This window comes from Haemorhous mexicanus, chromosome 3, assembly GCF_027477595.1.
Source record: "Haemorhous mexicanus isolate bHaeMex1 chromosome 3, bHaeMex1.pri, whole genome shotgun sequence".
Lineage (NCBI taxonomy): Eukaryota > Metazoa > Chordata > Aves > Passeriformes > Fringillidae > Haemorhous > Haemorhous mexicanus.
The window spans coordinates 108,924,338-108,945,851 of NC_082343.1; the positions used below are offsets into that span (position 1 = coordinate 108,924,338).

General features: G+C 41.3%; 1 protein-coding gene across 2 annotated transcripts in view; it reads right to left on the bottom strand.

The window, feature by feature from the left end:
• Positions 1 to 11,363, bottom strand: part of LDAH (lipid droplet associated hydrolase) — a 112,065-nt gene extending 100,702 nt beyond the window's left edge. The window contains exons 1-2 of one of the 2 annotated variants that reach the window (XM_059842953.1): positions 11,242 to 11,345; positions 10,041 to 10,263 (exon numbers count right to left, since the gene is read on the bottom strand). The gene's annotated coding sequence lies outside the window, so the exon portion shown is untranslated. Of the gene's footprint in view, positions 1 to 10,040; positions 10,264 to 11,241 lie in introns of both variants that reach the window. The other variant, XM_059842952.1, reaches the window with a different exon arrangement.
• Between the last annotated feature and the right edge of the window lie 10,151 nt (positions 11,364 to 21,514).

A 21,514-nucleotide genomic window follows, 5' to 3' on the forward strand; every position in this document is an offset into this window, starting at 1 on the left:
TTGAGAGATGAGGCTCCTACTGGCTCTGTCAGCCCACAGAGAGAGCACAATTTGTGCCACAGCAGCTCCAAGAATGTTGAGCAGACAGAAGGACAAACTTGACTGGTGGGAGTTTCACAAGTTATCATGGAGAAAAGTAACAAGACTCAGAGAGATGCATCTGCCTAGGAAATCCGACCTTATTGCATCCCAAGAAGTATTTTCTTCCTTCTCTTCAACCCCTGCACATAGATTCTCTAACCAAATGCAGGAAAAGTGTTACAAGAAATTCAGCTTCTGGCAAGAGTGCTTAATCTAGTATCAAAATTTCTGTTAGAATATTGAAATATGGCTGTCAATTCACAGGGCTTTAGCTCTGGATTAACACACCCCTAACGTAGGTGTCTACCAGAAAACAAACTCCTGTTACAGGACAGGTAACAGTACAGCCTTAGGCGTCAGTACATGAACTGATTAGGGGAATAACTGTGGGATCAGTTTCTTGGTTGCCACCTTCAGATTAGAAAAATCCTCTCCTGGTTAGCAAAGACCTTAGTAAAAACATATGAAGACATACACGCACACCTGCAAACCAACACATCTATTTAAGTGTCTCCCTACTGATCCAGAAGCCACCTGCAGACATTTTTTCAGGCAGGAATATCTGGAAACAGAGTTAATCAGAAAAGGCAGATTATCTCTGCGACAGGACCAATTCTTTTCATCTTTGGTTCAACTGACCCCAAAGTAAAATGCTGATAATAAAGCTAAGTGAACTTTGCAAGCATCAGTCTATTTATGCCTCTTTCCTGATAACATATTTTAACTGCTCCATCCTACACTATTAGTTGAACTAGACATTTTATTTCAAAGATAACTTGGAAATAACAAAATTTGATCAACACTTAAAGAATGTTCAGTAAAAGAATTATCACAAACTCAGACTAGCACCATGTAATGTAATCCGAGTAAGTAAATTGATATCTGGCATATAAACTATTCAATCACAAGACAGGACAAACAGGATGGTGTACCTATTCTGAAGCATGATGCTGTAGTGAAAGATGCAATGATAATCACAAGGGCAAAGGCAACTTGCATAAAACAATGGTGAAACCAAAATAAAGGAGAAAGCAGCAGATGTGACATAAAAGGTTCCACAAAATCATAAAGAGACACACCCCAAGGTGTCCATGGTCAAGGCTATTGTGAGGCCACTCTCTATCCTTTCTGGTAAGTTACAATGACATTAGAAAAAGCTATTCAGTAGAGTGGTGGAATTCCTGGAAGTGTTAAAAAATGTGTAGCTGTGGCCCTTGGGGACACAGTTTAGTGATGAATATGGAAGTGCTGGGTTAACAGACTTAATGGTCTTAGAGCTCTTTTTCAACCTTAACAATTCTATTATTGGGAAACTTGTCTGGAAACTGCAAAAAAAGGCAACCACCATGGCCATGTTAGAGCGTCCAAGGAGCTCTAGGCCAGTCAACCTCATCTCAGTTCACAGAAAGTTATGAAAAAAACTAAATCCCACTCAAGGTTGTACACAAGAACTTGAAACAAGCATTAATGTACCAGAGATGTCTTTCAAGGATCAGTACTGGGCAATAATGTCCAACGTCTCCACTGAACACCTGCACACAGGACAGGAGCCACTCTCAGAAGGGTCCTGCAAAATGCCAGGGGGAGGAAAACAAACTGACAGAAACACTGGAGGGCAGGGCTGCTATCCAAATGGACCCTGACAGGCTGGCAGGGTGGGAACTACACGAAAACCACGGGCAAACAGAAAGTCATGCACCGAGTTCAGCAACCCAATGCAGCAACACAGGCTGGGGGCTCCAAAGCTAGGAAGTGGCTTTCCAAAAATAGACACAAATGATTAGAAAGCTGAAAATGAGCCAGTAATGAGCCCTTGTAACCATCAAGCTCAAGTGTATACAAGGCTGCACAAGGAATAGCCTGCAGTCTTGGAATGTTTTTATCTCCTGCTGCTTGGCATTGGAAAGACTGCATCTGGAGAACTGAGTCCAGTTTTGGACTCCTCAGATAAGCAAGACACCAATGTATTAGAGAAAGCCAATTAGATGGTATGGATGCTGAAGCATGTGATGTATGTCCAAAGGACAAGGAAAAATAGTCAAAAGTTGCAGTGAAGGAAATTCCAGTAACAAAGGTTTTCCACCCCACACACAATTAGGACTATCAAATAATGCAAGTTGCCCTGAAAGGCAGGACAACCTCCAACTGGACAATGTTTTCAGCAACATGACCTGCTTTGACTTTTTTGAGAAAGGACCTGGACTACATTTTAGGGATAACCTACAAAGTTGGATGCATGTAAATTCATGAGACTGGACTAGGACTAGATACACCATAAAGTGTCAATTGCAAGGACGCTGTTTATCAAGAACCACTGTAAATCAGTGGAGGTCTTGATGGTTAAAAATGAAAAGATATTTAAAGTCATAGCCATTTTCCAGCAGAAAAGGCAAGAAAGAGCATCCAAGGCACTATAGGCAGATCTGGCTCAGCTGACTCCACAGGAAAAATCACAGGAGCATGTATTGTGTAAGTCCCTCTGATCACATAAAGGAAGAGATGTTAATCAGAATAAGAGACCAGTCTAACACAAGCAAACCATACTAAGCAATCCAACTGCCCTTAATTATAAAATACCTGGCCACAAGAATAAAAGAAAATATGTAAATGTAATGCACACTGCCTTATTAAGAATTTGGCACTGTCTCCCACTGCATTCTCTTTTCTAGGCCAAGGAAATGCAGACTGAATAAACTGATTTGCATAGTTTGAAAAGTAACTGAACAAGCTTAAAAGATAATCAACTGCTATCTGCCAGCTGTCAAATAATCTTAGGTCAATACTGGTGCCTATAAAACTCAGGATTTTCATCAGAAACATACCTCCAACACTGAACCCAGTGTTCAACCCCACCGGATCAAGAACAGAAACTTGGGAGGGTCAAGTAAATAACTAGGCTAGAGGAAAAGCTTTATGAAGGTGCTTTTTCAGTCTCCCATGCTGCAATCAAATAGCAACCTAGAGCCATTTGAAGGAGATCTGCAAAAGCAGCATAGCCAAACCTTTCTTTGCAATGGAAGTTGGTAAAACAAGAGACAACAGCCACAAGTTGTGTCTTGACACTTCATAGCATCATAAAAAACTAGTTGCTAAGAAGGCAATGGATGATCACTAGCAAGGCAGCAGAATGTTTCTTGGAGGTTTTTAAGACTCAGCTGGACAAAATGGTAATTTTGATCTCAACAGAAAGATGGACTAAGTTTTCTTCAGTTTTCCACAAATCAACAGTTTACAATTCTTATGGCCCTAAAACAGCAGAAAAAATAAAGCAGGAGGTACAACAAGGAACTCAAACAAGTATTCTAGTACCTTAGTAAATGCAGAGTTTCATGAACACAGTCCATGACAATAACTAAGTATTTAGGTCAGAGAAAAGGAATCTAAATGAGACCAGTCCCCTCAAAATATAGGAAACTAAAGTAGATGTATTCTATTGATTAGCTGTACCAGGTTAAATAAAAAAGAAACCCTTCCCTAATAGGTGGAAAAATAGCAAGATTCCTTCAGCTGCCTTCTACACTAAGGCTCTGACAACTTCTACACTATTCCCACAGGAGAATCATCCAAACCTGACGTAAGCTCTTTGATCTGCAGACTGGAACCTACATGCTCATAGTTAGGAACTGGAAAGGGACAGAGCAACCTGGTAAGAAAACTGCAAAGAGGAACAAGGGAAGTGAGGATTTCATGATGTGAGAGATGAGGTACGACATGACACACGATGCCCAGACCTCATAAAAGATTTATCTGGACAAACAACAAACAATGGATGCCAGATTTTCTCAGGAAAAACAATAAACACAGGCCAAGGACTTTGCAAGCTGTTGTGACATCAGTCACAAATCTTGACCAATTCTGTGTAAGAAAAGCAGCAGCAGCCAGTAGTACATAAAAATGAAACATTTCTTCATTGTACTTTCCAGCACAATTCTCTGTCAAAGTCATATACAAGTCCCTTTCACACTAGCTCTGAATTAGTAAATAAAAACCGTTTGGCAGTTAAACATGTAAAAATGAACAAAGCTAAAAAATTTACACTACAGACACATCAATTGAAGCAACATAGTTATACAAAATAACACTGCTTTCTTCTAAAACCAGTGAAGTAATTAGGAAGCCTTGTTTTCACTGATCCCTTGATGAGCTAGCAATACAATGCCTTCAATTTGTTTTGTTCCTGTGTCTTTCCCCCATGCAATTCCCTCAAGAGTAAAACTGCTGGGAGAATTTCACTGAAGACTGTATAAAAATACCAGTGACACATGTGGAAATGGGGTACAGCTTACTCATGTTTAGGGTTGTAATGATAAAAAGCTGAAGTGCAAAATGAAAACTGGCATCACTTCTCAAGCCTGAACCTAGTTCAGAGACAACATATGGGGGACCCTGCAAAGACCTAAGGAGGGAGAACCCTAGTTTGAAGAACTGGGTCCACCTGCAAGACCTTGTAACATATTACCATTAATAATCTTGTAGCAATGACCAAGAACGTGCGCACAGTCCTGGTGTTAGAGATGCAGGGAAAATAGCTTCTGGGTATCCATTTTGTACCAGACACCAAGGTGTACATGTCACTGCCAAACATTATAAAAGCAATTATTGAGACAGCTATTCATCAAAGCAAGACAGGACTCACAAATCAAAAAATTGCTAGCTTAGAAAGATCCATTTGAGGACTCAAATCAGGAACAGATGTATTCACCACCAACTTTATTTCAAAAAGGTGCTTTGCTCTGAAATAATTTGAAAGAGTTTTGGAGTTAGGGAATCAAGAAATTGGAAAACATTTTCAGATCCTACAATGATACATTGGTCTGGCACAAAATTATTCAACAGATAAGATTATAAAAACCCTGGGAAAATGGATTAGGAAGGCCCACCACAACTTCTAACCAATCCTTGTGTGTCACTGCGAGTTTTAAACTATTACAGTATTCTTGGCCTTGACTTCCTCACTACTCTCAAGAAGGTGAAAAAGCAAATGAAAGACTTCCATGGGGATCGGGCACAATTATGAACCTTTATGAAGCCTTTATGAAAGCAACCACACCTCTGAAAGCATCAGCTGGTGGTCTACAGCACTTAAGAGTTGGCAAGCAGATATGTTTCACTACAGCTCTGGCAACAACGCTCTAAGTTTGATGCCTGGTCTCTTTCTCCTTTGGCAATCACAGACCTTCAGCTTAACAAAGGTCACAAAAACCCAGTTATGCTTGCCCAGTGCTCCAAGAGCAGAGTCCATGTCCTTTGTTACCAGCTAGATCAAAGCTCCTCCATTTGCCACAGTTTAACACTTGGTTAGAAACACAGAGCACTGGAGTCAGACCGAACATAGAGGAACCCTGAGAAGTTACCCTGGTGTGGCTGAGGGTCCCTGAGACTTCACACAATACCAGACACCACAAATGTATCCAAAAGAATAAAGACACGACTTTCTAAAAGTGGAGTATGTTTTATCAAACACATTTCAGAAAACAGTGGAAGAGGTCCTACATATCATGTCCTGCCATTCTATTTAATCACAACAAGATGGTAACTTTCACTTTTTCAAAACTGAACTGTTTGCGAACTGCTGAGAGCTACCAACATGAAAATGACCCCAAACGAGTACAAGTTTTTTGTCTTGGTTTGTTTTTGCTTAAAGTAAGTTCATAAGCAAAATTAAGGTTGGGAATCCCACAGATTACAAGAAAGTGGTAGCTATTCTCCCAGCAAATTCCCAATTTCCCAGTCAATACACAGGCCTGATGATAACACTAACAATGTCCATAACCTAAAATGAAATGAGCAAGAAAGCTGTTGCTTAAAGAAAGAAATCTACTCTAGGAAGTAATGATAGTTTCATTTGCATGAAAGCAGATAGGATGGCTTTATTTGGTGTAATATGAGGCATTTTCCAGAACAGAGTGTAGGATTTTTGGGAAACCTTTTAGTCTCAAAGGAAGAAAAAGCTGCTCATTTGTACACACTACTGAAATTTATTGGTGAAATACAGTTAACTTTCAAAGATTGCTTTCCCTCCAAATACTCCATTAAAGTATTAGATCCAGAGAAAAAACAAGGCTTTTAAAACTGAAACCTCACAGGGGAATAAACAGAAGGTAGTAGGCATGAATAACATGGAAGTATAATAAATATACTTTATATTCTGAGACTAAACTGCAGTGTTAGCAAAAACCTCAATCAAATAGAGTATCCGCATGAAAGAACATAAAAAGCTGCTGCTGAAGTACAATGTCTACATGGTAAGAAAGGTTTCCAGGGAAAAAACAAAACTATGCCAGGTCTCTTCTGACCAACAAATTTCAAAGACACAGCAGACTTATGTCAGGAGTATCTGGTAAATAAACTTTCCCAGCTGCCCATTGCATTAGAAAGTCAAAGGGAGAATAAATCACTGTGGAATGGATAGCATGAAAAAAATTATCACAAATATAGTTAGGTTTGCAAAGAATGCAACTTGTTTATGAGAATTATGTCAAAGATCAGTATTTTGGGGGGCAGTGGGCAAAACTGAAATGTAACACCATGATTACAGACTGGGTTAAAACTTGGCTGAAGTTAGAGGTGGAAATGTCATACTTCATGAACAAGAACCCATCCCATCACGCTTATGTTTGGATACAGAGAGAAGAGACATCCTGGTCTCTAAACTTCAGCACAAATCACCACACAAACCAAAGCATGTTCAAAAGTGAACAGTTATGTGAATTATGGGGAAGAAGACATGGCCTTTCACAGGGTATTGCTTCAAAGGACAGAGAGAAATATCAAAATATGCTGAAAAAAAAAGAAAAAAAAGAGTGAAGGAACAGGGTATCAAGGACACATGGACAAGAAGAAACTGAAAATAGCATTGAGAGAGAGGAAACATACATGCAAATAAGCCTGCTTGTGGTCTAAGAGTTTGGGAAAAAAACACTTGCCCAGTAAAAAAACATGATGCTTCTTTACCATGTGGCTCCTACTATTCCTAGGGAAAATGAGAACTTTTCAAAAGAAAAAAAAAGCCAAAAAACTATTTGCCTCTTCAACCATATGTTCTATACTCATATTTTTTTCTCCTACATCAAAAGAACTACAGGTCCCACATTTCTGCTGGACAGATGTTTAAGTAATACAGGTAATCTGCCCAACATTCAATGAAACATAAAAATGCAACAATTTAAAGTAACGGCAACCTACAGAGTCACTGAAACCACAGCTCCCAGAAGTTAAGCATTCAAAGAAACGTCCATCTTTCAGCAGCAATAATAACAGGCAAAAGCAGAAGAAAGCAATTATCTTTCACCTTATGTTCAATAACTCCTTTTCCACCTCCTATCAGAACGGGATTCACCACTTCATGGAGAGCACTACCCTTTCTTTTGTCTTGTCAAATAATGCAAAGTTCAAAGAGCATAATGAATACTAGCAAGAAGCAGATATCAAATTAAAAAAAAAAAGAAGTCAACAAGTACAATTAGCATCACACTGCCCTTGATCTGGCTTCCCCCATCCTTTCCTATGCTGTTCACCATAAATCTCCCCACTGAACTATCCCTTATTTCTTTGTTTCTTCCATATTTCCATGTTAGTTATTCTCCTTTAACTTAAAATCTGCTCCAAATTCAAAACACCTTTTTCTTCTCATTTTATTATTTCAACTTGTGTATGTTCTTACATCAACTGTTTATCCCACCTTCAGCTTAGCTCTCCAGCTGCTGCTGGTTTTCTTGCTTTCTAATGAGGACAAAAAAGATTTAGTCAAAATCCCCTTGACTCACAGTAGACCAACTCACTAGTCACAGCTGCATTCTCCAGTAACCCCTCAACCCGTGCTTGCTGCTTACCACCTCCTCGTGTTTCCTGCAGCAGCTGCACATTCTGATACTCATCCACTCACCTAAACAGGTTAGGAAGGCACTGCAAGCAGAGACATGAAAGCAAACTTTACAGAGCTTTGTGCAAAGGACATAGAAGTCAAACAGGACAAGCCATGATCAGGAGACATGAATAACAGCAGCATTAGATCCCTTTCCAAGTCACTACAGCAATAAAATTGTCTGTACTACTGATGTGAGGCCTGGAGTCCGAGTCCTTCCCTGTAAGAAGCACTGGCTCTGCTCATCAGGAGGGCAGGACAGGGAACTGAACAGCCAGGCTGGACACAGTGATGCAGGAGCCAGAAGGTTTCTCCAGAACCACTGCAGCAGGAAGGCCAACACATACCAGTGCTCTGACATACAGACCAACAGTTCCAGTCACAAGAGGATCCAAAGACAATTCACCATGCTGGGAAAACTGCAGCTTGTTCCTCACCACACCAGTAACCTCTGAAGTTACTCTATTGCAGCATTTTGCACAAGGGTCAAGCTCTTCCCATTAAGATAACTCTGCTAACTCATGACTTTGAACAAACACATACAGGAACAAAGCCTGCACTCATCACAGCTTCAAATAAGAATCTAGTTATCACCTGATACTCATTCCAAATTTCAGACTCTGAGAAAAGTTTGCATCATATGTGTTTTGGTTTTTTGGTTTTTTTTCAAACTAAAGATTTGAATAAAGAATTGGTCTAAACAAAGGACAATTGGAACAGAATCTAAACAGAAGTTAGAGATGAGATGGAAAAAGGAAAGAACCAAGTGAACAGCATGGTAGCAGCAGGAATAAGCAAAAATACTGAAGAAAGAAACAAGGATAATGATGAAAGAAACCCTGCCAAACCTGAAGTTGTAACATCACTGGTTAGACATTGTTCTGGCACATCAGGATTACCTAACATATGGTAACAAGGTGCTGTCACACTACATGAGATGGTTGTGCAACCCCAATGAGCTAAACAAGCAGTTCTCATTCATTTCACCAGTGACTATGTACTCAGGCTTGTATTCAGTGTGAAAACTGCCATTTGTTTCACACTTTATTGTTAAGCTCAGACATTTCATATTACACGGTTTTTTCCTATTATGAATAATTTTTTACCAGAATAATTTACTTCCCCTTGTATATGTTGTTTACAAGCCTCACAAGACATCTAAATGTCATCATTCAACATGTAAGCTGGAATCCAGTGTTGTCAAACATTTCACTGGGAATTCAGTGTCTACACAGCAGTTTGTCAGGAGCAGAAAAAACAGAGTCACATTGCTATTAAGAGCATGCCTGAATTAAGTAAGTGAAAATTACCTGTCCTTCATATCCTGTAAACACCTTTTCTGTAGAAATGGATGTATAGCATGCTCTAAAGTTGAACCCTTGAAATTCTGATTCTAATACTCAATAAAAATAACCTAGACATCATCCAAAATCAGGACCATCCCTTTTTCCAGACAAGGTGCCCTCATTACAACAAACTACAAGAATGGGAAAATAAAGTTTCATTTAAAATAAATGAAAGCTATCAATTAAAAACAAAAAACAGCACTGAAAACAGTACAATTAGGAAGCTGTAGGGTAAATCCTGTCAAATTTCTGGTAAGTTCTTTGGCTTGGCCAGTCATATTGGAAATTTTGTTTTACCATTACACATACACAATTTATTGTAATTGTCCTTGTGAATCAAATTAAATAGATAATGCTATGTAGAAGTAACAGAAAGTGTGTTGAAAACCAACAAATGTTAGAGAGTTAGTGGATTTTTGACCCACAGAACTACTTGAGGCTGGATGTTTGGAAAACTAGAGCTACCTATTGGTCAAAGGCAAGGATGAGTTGATGGAGAAATCCACAGTGGCTCTCTAAGACCTCAGCACATTTATTCCAGAAAGTTCCTGGACTGCACTTTATTGCAAGTTGAGGGGATACTCAGAGTGGAACTGAGTAAGAAGAACCATACATGCTTGCCTTTTTCATAGGCATTGGCTTAGGGTACTGTCCAAGATTCATAAAAAATCACTGACTTTGACTGCTTTGATATAAACCTTGCAGTAATTCCATGATGGAAGGTATAAATTCTTAGTGTCGTTGCTTACCCAGGTCTGTAAATGTGTGACCACTTCCCTCATTGACATAATAGGCAAGTGTCACAAGAAAATAGGAAGCTGCAGTAATCACAACTTGTAACTGAAGGCTTCTAGTCTCTGAGGGACACAGAATATAGATTCATATCCAGATTCTGACACAGGCCCATGTGGATGGACTCTCAGGCCTTAACTGGGCACCATAAGGTCCCAGAGGGCCAGGAGTATACAACACCTAAAAAAATAAAAAGTCTCCATCATTCAAGTCATTCAAGGCTTTATTATTATAGTTAAGTTGCAAGAAAATAAGTTTCTTCATTTCTGCAATGCAAAAAAACCTTTACCACTAAGAAAGCTCTCAACAACTGTCTTGCCTCAAATAGCCCTTCATCTTTTTCCTAATTTCTTTCACCGCACATTTCCATTCCAGCATTTACTTGTTTCCTGAACCTGCTGCTCACCCTGTCTGGCACAGGCATCTCTTCTCCGGTGTAGTAAACACAGACATGAAGGTGGGTGCTGACAGTGATGATGCCTCGGGATCAGCAGTGACAGCAAACCTGACAGACAGCAGGTTCCCAAAAGAGAATGTGAGCCTGCAGGATGCCCTGCTTTTTCAAACCAGTACCTCCTCTACTAAAATACGCCTCTTTCTGCTTAAAAAAATCTCAGCTCACTTCTAGCTTTTAAGAATTCACAATCTTATTTTCCTCTTTTCCTATTTATAGGCCCTTCAGGTCATAGACTTTTCCCTCGTTTCTTGTTTTATAACACGCAACCAAGATAACAAGCATCACTCAGCTCCCAGAGATGCTTCACAGGAACAAGCGCTAACACACAGAACAAACACCACGAATAGCATCACCTCAGTTATTTTCTGGAAAAGGAGACACCACTTAGGACTCGTTTCATGAAGTCTCCTCCATGACAAAACAAGTCAAGGGAGCACGCACGAAGCGCTTCTTTCGGTATGGGATGTGTCAGTCCATCCTCAAGCGCACGCCTAGAGATCCCCAGCGTTATTCGCTGCAAGGGGTCTGTTACCGACCTGACACCCGACACAGCCGGGCTGGCGGCACCTCCCTGCTGGGCGAGGCTGCGGGTCAGCCCCGCACGGCGCGGGGGGACGGCCCGCGGGCTCCGGGCGGCTCTCGGACCCGGCAAAGGGACAGGGGAGACAGGGGAGGGCAGGGCAGGGCCGCTGCGCACTTACCTTCCCCGTTGGCAGGCTCCCCGGCTCCCGCTCCGTTGGCACGGCGGCGGCCGGCGCTGTCTCTGCCGACACCGGGCGGAAGCAGCCGGCGAGGAGGGGCCGGGCCGCTCCTTCCGCCGGGGCCGCGGGGCGCGCTGAGGGCGGGCCCGACCCGCCCCCTGCAGCCGCGCCGGGAGGGCGGTGGCTGCGACCCCCCTGAGGGAGGGGACCGGCCTTCCTGGCCAGCCCTTCCTAGCCAGCCGTGCTCACCCGGCGTCAGATGCTCGCCACCCGGTTGGGAATGGCAGGAGCAAGAGGGGAGGTCGGTCATCCCGGGACACGCTTCTTGGGGATTTCCTCCTGCCTGCCATTCACGCTTTCTCACAGGTCACGGTGTCTTCGGGAATTCTGGAAAGGAGAAAAGGAATAGGTAGTTTTGAAATAGCAATATGAGCTGGGGTGCCTGAAAAATGGCAGAGAAGGGGGTAGCGAAGTACAGGATTATCCTTCAGTATGTTTGAAGGCTGGAATTGTAGAATCACCAAGGTTGAATAATCCGGTCCAACCATCAGCCCTCTGCTGCTGCTGCAACTCCCAAACCACCGAACAGCATCAACCCGGCACCAGATCCAGACACCTCCTAAAAACCCCTAACGATGATGACTCCACCACCTCTCTGTGTAGCCTAATCCAATGCCTGACCACTCTAACAGTGATTTTTTTTTTTTTTTCCTAGTATGTAATCTGGATCCCCCCAATCTGTTAAAGGCCATTTCCTCTGGTCCTCTCACTGTAAACGACCGCCCCTTCCCTCACTATCACCTTCTGTCAGGTGGTTTTAGAGAGCAAAGAGGTGTTTTCTGGACCTTTCGTAAGCCTTGTTGCTCTTCCCTGGAAACACTCCAGCATGTCAATGACCTTTTTAAAATCAGGGGCCCAAAACTGAGCGCACTACTGGAGGTGCAACCTCACCAGGGCCTAGTCTGGCTGGCAAGATTGTTCTTGGTATGGCATGTTCCTGACTCATATTGAGCCAGCTGTCATCCAGCACCTCCAAGGATGTTTCCCTTAGCTGCATCTAAGTGAGGAAACTGGACCAGAGCACCTGGACTGTAGCAACACACTAAAGCACACGCATTCCTCCCAACTCCAAAAAATTTTTAAAAGATTATGTTTTGAGGATCAACTTGAAAAAGAACACCATGCAACTAACAACAGGACAGGAGTACATAGTCTTAAGCTGCGCCAGGTTGGACATTAGGAAGAACTTCTTCACAGAAAGGATGATTAGACCTTGGAATGGGCTGCCCAGGGAGGTGATGGAGTCACCGTCCCTGGAGGTGTTTAAGGAAAGACTGGGCATGGCACTCTGTGCCGTGGCCAAGTTGACATGCTGCTGTTAGGTCATAGGTTGGACTCAATGATCTGAGAGGTCTTTTCCAACCTAATCGATTCTGTGAAGATAATAAGTAAATTTTTTCCCTGAGCACCAGGAACCTGACACAGAGTCTGCATGCCTGCTGGGTAAGGTGTGAAAGGAGCGCAGAGAAAATGTAATGAATAAACTAAACCCCATGCGTATCAGAAAGGAGCTCAGGGAGCTTTTCATGCTAAAATGCTGCTTTTGGGGTAGAAGTGTAGGAAGAGATGTTTCCAGTTGAAGCCAGTGTAGCAGGTAAATTGAATAGTAGAAAATTGGCAAGACTGGATGGTGTTTATTCAGGAGTTATACAGGGATTCTGGCATGAAGCAGCTGGACTGTGTAATCACATGCTACAGGAGGTGCTGGAGGACTGGGAAGTACTGCCTCTAGCCAAAACCTGAGCAGCTGCAAAAGGAGTCCCTAAGGTTGGTATTCATGTTGATCAAATCAGTGGGAAGAATAACAAAAACAAGTGGAAGTGAAATAGGAATAGATTTGATGCAATTGAGAACCATCAGCTTTATTTTCTAAGGGGGGACATGGTGCCTCAGAAATCGGTGAGACTCTTTGGAGGAGCCAAGTGACCTCATCTGCCAAGGCAAACCAGGCCAATGAACACAGAATCATAGAATCATAGAATATCCTGAGTTGGAAGGGACACATCTGTATCATCACATCCAGTTCCTGGCTCTGGACAGGACAGTCCAAGAATCCCACCATGTGCCTGAGAGCATTGTCCAAATGCTTCTTGAACTCTGTCAGGCTTGACGCTGTGAGCACTGCCCTGGGGAGTTTGTTCCCAGTGCCCAACCACCCTCTGGATGAGGAACTTGTTCCTAACATCCAACCTAAACCTCCCATGACTCAGCTTCTTCCCATTCCCTCAGGTTCCGTCACTGATCACAAGAGAAAGAAAGATTGGTGCCTGCCCCTTGGCTTCCCCTCGTGATAATGTTGAAGATTGCAATGAGGTCTCCCCTCAGTCTCTTCTCCAGGCTGAACAAGCCCGGTGACCTCAGTTGCTCCCATATGGCTTTCCTTCTAGACCTTCACCCTGTTTGTAGCTCTCCTTTGGACACTTTCTAATACCTTTATGTCTTTTTTGTATTGTGTTATCCAAAACTGCATACAGGACTCAAGGTGAGGCCATACCAGTGCAGAGCAGAGCGGGACAATCCCCTCCCTTGACTGGCTGGCAATATTTGTGGTACACTGGGCATGCTTGGCCCTCCTGGTTTGGGCAAGAATTTTCATTAAAGGTTTTTAGAAGATTCAGGAGTCATGTTTTATTGAGCCACTCAAGATTTGAGCCCCTCAGGATTTGACTCAAACTGCAATTTGTTTTAGTTGTTAATCAGTAGCTATAATGAGACAGTTATGATTAAGCAGTTGCATTGTGAACGTTGCATGCTTGGCTAATCAGTTGTTTTAAGGAAAAGGGAAGACAATCCCAAGATGAAGGAGCTGTCTGGATGACAGCCACTAGAAGCAAAGTCAGCAGAACTGAGCAGTAACTGAGGGAAAGGTAAGTCCAGCAGTAGGAAATCATGAGAATCAGCTCATTGACCACTTACTCTAGACAGACTCCCAACTCAAATGGGAGAAAGAACTGTGCATGTGGACTAATTATCATGAGAAACAAGAGTTATAACTAGCATATAAGGGGTGGGTGTGAGTGCTAATTAATGAAAAAGTTGTGTAATGCTGATGGCTAAAACATATAAATAGTGTAAAGTTTTGATGACTGGGGAGCCAGCCTTTTGTGTCTAACAAGCTCCTTACTTTGCACAAACTCAAAACAAAAATTGGAATACTTCACCTCAGTGTGTGAGTTGGTGGTGTGCACTGGTGAACAATCTCAATGAGATAAAGATTACAGCTTTCAGATGGGTGGGTACTTTGCAGAAAGATAGGGTAGAAAAGAAAGGTTAGGAATTGATTATCATCTTTTTCAATGGATTGTGTAACAGGTAGGACTTAAAAGGAGTTTGTCTGAAGGTCGGTACTGTTCAACACAGGCATAAATCATCTGGAAAAAGTGGCAGACAGTGGAGTAGTAAAATCTGTTGTTCACACTGAGTTATTTAGATTTAAGAAAAATTGTCAGGTTGCAGAAGGACTTCTTGCTTCCTACTGAGCAATAACATAAAGGACATGTTGACATGTGAGATAAAGTTGAGTATTTAGATGGAATATAAAGCCTTGTGCTTCCACAATCAGGTAATATTTAGAAGCCATTGGGAAGTTAATGCCCTGATTCTTACTCTGTGTGATGGTGGCGTGCTCTCTGCTTGGACAGGGACTGCAGTTCCTATCTCTCAAAAAGGATACGGTAACTCTGCAAAAGATATGAAAAATGTGACAAAATTTTTCACAGATCTGAAATTCCTCCACATAGTAAGTAGAAAGTAAAATGGAAATTGGAAGACAAGCTAATGAGAAAAGTAGCTTGGGGAAATAATGACAATGGCTTGTGAAACCAAGTTGAATGGACAGTGATTCTAATGCAAAACCTTTGAAAACCTTTGAAAATTAGGCTAATAGGCAGCAGTTTCAAAACAAAAAGTATTTTAAGTAGTCTTAAACTTAATTGGAAATGTCACAGATTCCTAAAATTTCACAGGAATTTGCAAAAAGATAAGGCAGATTTATGGAAAGAAAATCTCTCAGGGTCTGTTAAACATGAGAATACTCTGGAAAGGCTCAGGTAGCCCTGAGAGCTGTCACTCTGCCAGAGCTTGCACCAGGAAGTAGCCCAGTGTGCTTGCCCTTTCCTTGGCACAACTGTTGGAGGCTGTCAAAGACAGAAAGAACTTTTGTCCTGATCTGATACAGTTTTCATGTTCCTATTTGCAACTAACATCACTTTTTTTCTGAGGTTCACATCAAATCCTTCAGGTCATTTCTTATTCCAGAACTCAGTTTATCTAATGTGCGAATATATAAAAGAACCACTGAGGTGCTTGATGTATTGTTGATCAGAGTACATTTTATTAAACTGTTTATAAAATTGGTTTGTCAGTGGCAGGTTAGCTCATACATGATATTAAAATAATGAATGCATGTATTTCTTTTGATATGAGCTACAGTTGATAAGTTACTGTAATGAAGTCACAAAAAGCTGTTTCACTTTGTAGAAGAGGCACTTTGCCCTGGTTTGTGAGAAAAGGGAAACTTTAGGTAGGAAAATGTCATTATTCCCCATCTCCTTGGAAAAAAATGAACTTGACATAGTGTTGATTGTTTCATTGTGCCCAATAGTGTGAGTACAGGCAGACCTTGTGCCTTTGTTATGTTCATATCATAAATGGCAGCAGTAACATTTTTGTAGGTATTTCTGTATTAGAAGACTAAAAAAGACCACTGCAAGGTTTTGGAATTGGAAGTTGGTTGGAGGTTGTATATTTTATGTATTTTGTGTGTGTGTATATATATATATATATATATATATATATATATATATATATATATAATATTGCTTTCATTTGCTTCTTTTTAAATATATAAAGTCACAGTACAGCGAAGACAAAACTTTGAGCATGTGAATGATCTAACATAGAGCAATGGTCCCAGAGTTTCTGGACATGCATAGGCTTGCTTAAACAAACCGTATCCTGGAAAACAGTGATCTTAAAGTGGCTCACACGCATAAAAAAGTTTGGTAGATCAGGGTGGAATACAATAAATACATTTAAGGGCTCGTTTAATTCAGGCATAGGGAAAAAATAAAATTTATGTTATGAAAGCTTGGGGTAGCGCTTTATAAGGTCAGATTTTCCTGAGTATTTGGCATTACTTCCCTGGTTATGTTTTTACTGGTAGGTGAAACAGGACCAATGAGTGTCCTTTCGTGCTGAACCACTGGTTGTTCAGATTGGTCAAGCATTACCCTGTTCTGGGTCTGTGAACACCCTGATGAACAGTCCTGGGTGCATTCCACGGCAAGGACTTGCACAAGAAGCCATGTTAAGTAGTCAGGATGAAAAAGCCTCCACCAAAAATGATGTTTTTTCACCTCATGAGCAGTGCTAGCCTTTGCATCTCAGCCAGCCCATACCATCACAATGCATCCAGCCCACATTTTGTGAAATGGGGAAGTCACCCTGGAGGGCTGCAGTACAGTCTTTGTATCTTTCAGGCACTTATGAATGAAAAAAAACTCTACACGATGTAACAACTTTGTCTAATGGCCAGAGTGGTACCACCTAGCTCCAAAAGAGAACTGAGCCAAGTGCTAACAAGTGTAGGTGTGGCCAGGCTGTGCCTCTTGGATGGCTAAGGGTCTCTGGTGCTACTTCGTTTTACTGCGGGGGCATGGCTTCTGACCCATGGCCCAAGTAGGAACATTTTATATAGCCAGGTACCAGGAAGGCCTTGAGGAATATTGGTGCTGAAACAAATAAGCCTGGAATATTTTTGCTGGCATCAAATGAGAGGCACAATGGCATTCAAGCAGGTTTGAGAAGTTAGTTGGTAGTATCTCTGAGCACCAAATAAATCTGCAGGAGTTAGGTTCTTCTGGCCAGAGCCCTGGAGGCCATCTGCTGCAGACTTGTTTAGTAATATAAATAACATAATAATTGCTATGACCTATATATTTAAAGCTGTTTCATAGTTCAGTTTAAAATGCTTAATCCAAAGAAAGCACAATTAATGTCCAATCAAAATAGAAAATGCCCTTTACATGTCAACAGTTACAGGATAGCAAATCCTGAAGAGTAACAGATGGAATGTCGTTGTTAGTGTTGCCCCACAGATGAGTGGAAATTAGTTTTAAGGTAGCAGAGACAGAAAAAAGTGCATGTATGTGGAAAATAACATACCAAATTCGCTGAAACTGCATAAGCACATGAAAAAAGTTGCTGGTAAAACTTCCTGAAGAGACATTTGGTTCTTGAAAGTACCCACTAGTGTAAAATGTGTTTGTAGCTAGCTGTTAATGCAGCTGTGTATACTGGAACAACTCACACAGCAACTGCCTCATATTTAATAGTTGCAAAGTGTAAATGAAATAAAACATTGAATTTCAAGAAAATAAATTCCATTTATAAGTACATTTGAGAACTAGTTGAATAATTTGTGGTTTCTTTTTTCTCTTGCCTTCCCCTGTTGCTATCTAAAACTGACCATGAGAACTGTTAGTCATGAATCAGAGCTGTGTTTGGCTGAGAATCTTCATCAGAGATTTTCTGATGTTTCAGAGGGTGCAGGCTCCAGCTCAGGTAAAGAACTCTTGTAAAAAGTCACTTCTAGCCCTACCTTTTGCCTCAGCAACATGGATCACATTTTTACTTAGCCTTTGCAGAATATTTAATTTTATTCTGAACTGTTATTTGTGATTACTTTTCTCCCTTTAAGCTGTCATATACCCATATGCAGAGTTAAAGGGCAACAATGAAATACAAACCACTAGAAAGTGCTAAACTTTCCAAACACATTTCTACACTATTTCCTTCTTGTTAGTGATGGGACCAGCTGCTTTGCCCTTGAGGTCAATATGCAGCAAAAAACCTGCTGTGGTAATGTTTTGGTTTTAGTCCCAATGCAGAAAGTAAATTAAAATTATTTTTGCTTCAGCCATTTAAAATGTATCAAATTGGGTTTTTTTACAACAGCTTTTGCATAAAATAAACTACATTAAATCCCCTAAAATGTCATGTGTGTTTTGTCTGTACCTTTGATAATAATGCAATATTCTTTATACTCTAAAACTGTATTGTTGGTGAAGTAAAATCTGTGACTGAATTTTAATTTAATGATGTTTTATAATTTTCATTTAATTTATGTCAGTGTTACGTGAAAGAAAGTTTTAACATTTTAGAACCTTTGTTCTCCTTTCCCTGCCACCATTATATTGTTATAGTATTTTATAGGGCAGAGTAGGTGACTTTGATTTTCTATTCCCTTGTTTGATTTTGGAAAGAGATATAGTTCCAAAACAAACATGAGGTTTAGACATCAAATGAAAGAGAGGTCAACCCATTTGCTCCTGAGTCTAGCACAGATGGTGAATGGAGTACATGGACAAGTGTAACTATGTAGTTAAAATTTCACTCTAGAAGTTAAGCATAGAAAAGACAAACCAAAATGTTATTTTTCTGCTTTTTCATCTCCCCTTTTAAACTACACTTACAAATACACACACTCACAGGAAGGATAACATAGGAAGGGACTCTGGAGATTTTTCTAGATCAATTCCCCTTCTCAAAGCACAGTCAGCTGCAGCAGGTTACTCAGACCACTATGACCATTTGAGTTTGAATCTCCCCAGTGATAGACGATCCACAAGTTTTCTGGGCAACCTTTTTCAATGTTTGACCAGTCTCACCATAAGAAAGATGGTTTGGGGTATTTTAATTTTTAATTTTATTTCCCATATTTCTGTTTGTGCCCACTTCTTCTTGTTATGCCACTAGCTCCCACTTCTTTACTTTCTTATATCAGGTATCTTTACTCCCCTAAACATTGATAGGAGCTTCCTGAGATTTCTCCGGGTTGAACAGTCCCAGCTCTCTAAGCCTTCTCTTGCTTCTATCCCTCAGTCATCTTTATGGCCCTTTGCTTGACTTGCCCGTGTAAGTCCACGTCTCTCTTGCATTGGGATCCCACGACTGGACACAGTGCTCCAGATGAGGCCTCACCACTGCTGAGTGGAAGACAAGGATCACTTCTGTCAGCCTCCTAGCAATGCTCTTCCTGGTGTTTCCCCAGCCCCAGGACACTGTTGCCCTTCCTTGTTCCAAGGACTCATTGCTGGCTTGCAGAAAACTTGTCCACCAGCACCCCCAGGTCCTTCTCTGCAGAGCTGTTTTCCAGCGACTTGTTCCCCAGCCTGCATGGGTGTGTGGGATTATTCCTTTTCCTGGTGCAGAGCTTCATGCTTTCCTTTGTGGAACTGTGTGATGTTCCTCTATGGCCATCTCTGCAGCCCGCCGAGGTTGGTCTGCATGGCAGTACCTTCACCCCACTGCTCCCAGTTCTGCTGAGGCTCTGGCCCATTGTCCAGGTCCTGAATGCAGAGGTTAGACTGTGCTGGTCCCACTATCGATCCCTGGCTGTGCTGTTAGTGAGTGGCCTTCAACTGAACTTGGGGCCACTGATTACAGCCATTTGAACCCAGCAGTTGTTGATATTTTGCCATGATTTCTGGCAGTTTCCCAGTTTGCAGCACGTCAGATTTTCTTACTTTTTCCATGAAAGCACCTATAATGATTCATCCATCATTCTCTGATAAATTCTTCTGCCTTTTCATCTTGTGCTTGTGTTTTGGACTTCACAGGACGTCATTTGCCCCTGTGCAGGAGAAGGGAACCTCATTTTGGCTTATTATATTTTCAATCAGTTAGAAGTAATGAAGAAGCTTTTCCTTTGTGCCTCTCTCCAGAATGCTGCATGGGCACAGACTCTGCAGAGAGTCTCCATCTTTCTTTCTGTAACATTACTACAGTTTTTTCTCTCCAGGCTTCTAAAAGATGGCAGAATTTTCTTCTGGATTATAGACAGATGCATCCCTCCAGCTTCAACTGGCTTTATTATTCAGGTCCAAGGCAGGTTCAATTACTAGATAACTGGGGGAAAGGATGGGGAGGAGGCCAGAGGTTGTGGTCTTTGTCTGTTACTCTGAACTACTTATCTGTTTAAAAATACAGAAATATATCAATTACACAAATATTAGACTGTGGCTTGCTGGCACAGGACAAAAAACAAGAGGGTAGATTACATTTAAGGACAAAATTATTGAAGAGCTTGGTGAAATGCTTGAACAGGTTACTGAAAGAAGTGCTGGATGCCCCATCCCTGGAAACATTCTAGGTCAGGTTGGATGGGGCTCTGAGCAATCTGATCTAGTTGAAAGTGTCCCTGCACATTGCAGAGGGGTTGGACTGGATGACCTTTAAAGGACCTTTAAACGCACACTACTCTACTATTCAGTGATTCTATGACTGACAACAAACTCCTATTAACTTACAAGGTACGTTGAAATAATAAATCCAGACAATTCCATTTGAGAAATACTCTGTAATGTTCTGTGGCTATTTTTCATTATAGTCTATGGGAACCTGTTATTTTGGGGGTTTAGTTTTCTTGGGGTTTCCTTTGGGGGGGTAACATTTCAAGTAGTTGCTATTTTCAATACAATTATTTTTTAATAGCACAAAGGTGGGGTTAGGCTGTTACTGGAGCTACTGAGCTCAGCTGTTTCACTGTTGTGGCCAGTTTTGCTGTTCACTCTGCTTAGAAAGCCATTGGAAACTGGATTCAACAGCCTACATGTAGCAAGTGCTATTTGACATGTTCTTGTGCACCTAAGACATATATAGGGGTCTGGCACAGGAGAGACAGGACCTATCAGGCTCTTTCTGGTCTGGCAGCTGGTGTCTGAACATCTCAGGACACAATGACATCCCCTAGGACATCTTGGCTGGGACTTTCAGGTGTTTGTGTAGCCCAATCCTGTCCTGGCAGCCTGCCATCATTTACTGAATTCTAGTGAGCAGCATCACCTTACCAGCTGTATTTAAAAAGACTGAAATTACCAACATTTCCAAGTTTACCAATAAATTCATACGTACTGTGCTTGAAAGAGAGCAGAAGAAACATGTATGCATACCTGTGCGTGTGGAATGTGGTTGCATATGCAGTGTGTTGATGGGAAGACTATAAAAAGGTCTTTAGTAAAATTATGTATTACCCAGATATGAAATAAAAAAGAGTATTTAATTAAGAAAACAATTCCATTTGAAAACTGGGAAGCACACACACTTAAAGAATACATTTGGTGTATTTTTAGAAGTTCTTAACAGTCTGGGGTACAGGAGTGACATTCTTGCACTGAGTTTGAAAGTGTTAACTGGCCTTAGTATAAACGTG